The sequence below is a fragment of the Terrapene carolina genome, unplaced genomic scaffold (assembly GCF_002925995.2).
Source record: "Terrapene carolina triunguis isolate 2854851 unplaced genomic scaffold, T_m_triunguis-2.0 Scaffold33911, whole genome shotgun sequence".
Lineage (NCBI taxonomy): Eukaryota > Metazoa > Chordata > Testudines > Emydidae > Terrapene > Terrapene triunguis.
Window position 1 is genome coordinate 1,244,739 of NW_020698262.1, and position 2,623 is coordinate 1,247,361.

General features: G+C 46.8%; 1 non-coding gene across 1 annotated transcript; it reads right to left on the reverse strand.

Moving 5' to 3' along the window:
* Positions 1–2,023: 2,023 nt before the first annotated feature.
* Positions 2,024–2,151, reverse strand: LOC113409661. Its single transcript, XR_003370561.1, has one exon. It is a non-coding gene; the product is annotated as a U6atac minor spliceosomal RNA (small nuclear RNA).
* Positions 2,152–2,623: the final 472 nt, after the last annotated feature.

A 2,623-nucleotide genomic window follows, 5' to 3' on the forward strand; every position in this document is an offset into this window, starting at 1 on the left:
TCATATTCACCACCGCTCCAGTTAAGGAAACAAGTCTTTAGAGCCTGTCAACTCTGCCCCTTGAAAGACCAGTGTAGAGTGGTAGGAAAAACTCCTCTTCCGAGCTAGCCATGCTGCTTCTCTGATAGGGCTAGATAGTTCTCCCACATAAGAACGACCATACTGGGTTAGAGCAATGGTCCATCTAGCGCAGTCTTCCAATAGCAGCCAATGCCAGGTGCTTCAGAGGGAATGAACAGAACAGGCAATCATCAAGTGATCCAAGCCCTGTCATCCACTCCTAGGTTCTGGCAATCAGAAACTAGGAACACTCAGAGAATGGGGTTACATCCCTGACCATCTTGGTTAATAACCATTGATGGCCCTATCCTCCACAACCCCTTTAGGCCAAATTTTTATCCTGACTTAGACCCCACATAACCCAATTGCCATCAGTGAAATTGCACAGGGCATAATGTTCATCCCCATTATTATTATTTTAATACATACAGCCAAATACTTTCACAAACAACCTGGGCCAAATTCTGTTCAGATATACCAATGTAGCTATACTGAAGTTACTATAGATTTACAGAAGTACAACCAAGAACAGAAAATGGACCCTTTTTCTCAAGTATGTAGACAGCTAGAAGATTATTCAGATCAGATTCTGCAAGTCCTAAAATGTTCAAGACTCCCACTGACTTCAGCGTTAAGCACACATTAAAGCTGCTGAATTGGGCTCCAACGGCTTAATATAAAATACAGTCCTGGAGGCTTAAAATTGTTCCTGACCTGCTAGGTGAAAGCCATTGAATAACTCTGAGCTCCCGTAAGAGAAAAAAACCAAACCTCTGCCCTCTTGCAGAACAGATGGAGTCCTACAGTTTAAAGGCTCTGTGTTACTTCCTATCATAGAGGTATAACATCAATTATGGCTCTATTGCAGTGGTTCCCAAACTTGTTTCACCGCTTGTGCAGGGAAAGCCCCTGGCGGGCCGGGCCAGTTTGTGTACCTGCCGCATCCACAGGTTCGACCGATCGCGACTCCCAGTGGCCGCGGTAGCTCCCATTGGCCTGGAGCAGAGAACCGCGGCCACTGGGACCCGCGATCGGCCGAACCTGCAGACGCGGCAGGTAAACAAACCGGCCCGGCCCGCCAGGGGCTTACCCTGCACAAGCGGCGGAACAAGTTTAGGAACCACAGCTCTATTGTATCATTCATAAACCACTGCTTCTTCAGAGAAATAAAATTAAAGAATTTTAAAAGCCAGCAGCACAGACTCCTGAATTTTCTGACAGAGAACTTTTTGCATAGCTGTTGATTTGTATTTCTTTTCCTGCTTAATTTTAATAATCTTGAAAGGCTTGTTACATTATATAGAAGATAGAAACAGAGGACCAAATATGCCCAACTTTCCTACACAAGAAGAGAAGCAAACAGACAGGTTTTGCAGATGTAAGATGAATTTTACCCTAACTTAGGACTTCAGGATTGAGCTCTGCGGTCTTACCATTCAACAAACACAAACTATTTAGTGAAATTGTGCTCTCTGTTACACTGGGGTAAATCTGAAGTAATTCCATTGAAGTTAGTATTCAGAATTTTCCTCTTTGTCTGGAGCGGCAATATGGAGTAGCTATTTTTTCAGTATGGATTTCCTCTATATTTTTAAAATATATTCCATATTGGTGTTTTCCATTCCTACTATATGTTTTGAACCACAAAAGCAAATTGCAGAAGAATGTAATTTTTTTTTCACTCTTTGACACTGTGGTGGGCCAGGCACAGCACTGCTCCTTTGTGGCAGGGGTGGGATGGGGTGTTGGAACCTTGCCACTCCCAAGTTCATGTGCTTGCCTCTCTGTGGGTGGCCTGATAGCTTCCATCCATGCAATCATAGAATATCAGGGAACCATCTAGTCCAACCCCCTGCTCAAAGCTGGACCAATCCCCAAATCTCTAAATGGCCCCCTCAAGGATTGAACTCACAACCCTGGGTTTAGTAAGCCAATGCTCAAATCACTGAGCTATCCCTCCCCCCAAAAAACTTGGTTAGATGCCACGAAGTAAGTGGCAATGCCTTAACCATATGCATGTTGTAAAGGTCACTAGGACCTATTCCATCCTTATCAAGGGGAGTGCTAACCTTCTTTCCTTTAGTACAACACCTTGGTCGGGGTAGTGTGCCCTAATGGCCAGAGTCCATATAAATCGCTCCCAGCGTTGGAGCAGTGGGCCCAATGGCCAGAGTCCATATAACTCCTCCCTCACAGGTGGGGTAGTGCGGCCTAGTGGCCAGAGTCTATGTAAATCACCCCAAGTGTCAGGGCAGTGAGGCCCAATGGCCAGGGTCCATATAATCACTCCTCTTAGACAGGATAGCGTGGCCTAGCAGCCAGAGTCCATATGATTCCCGTGCTGTGGGAGGGTGGTAGGGGGACCCGGGCCCGTTCTCTCCACCAGGTCCCGACCCAGGGCCCTAGTAGTGGCAAGTTCCCCTTGCCACCGGCTTGGCGGGGATCCACCCGAAACACACAGAGCCTCTGTGAGGCTCTAATGTCGTTTTCCTCTAAAGTCCCCTTGGGTCACTTCCTACCATAACCTCCGGGTTCTCCGATTCGGGGGGCTCCTCTGGTGACG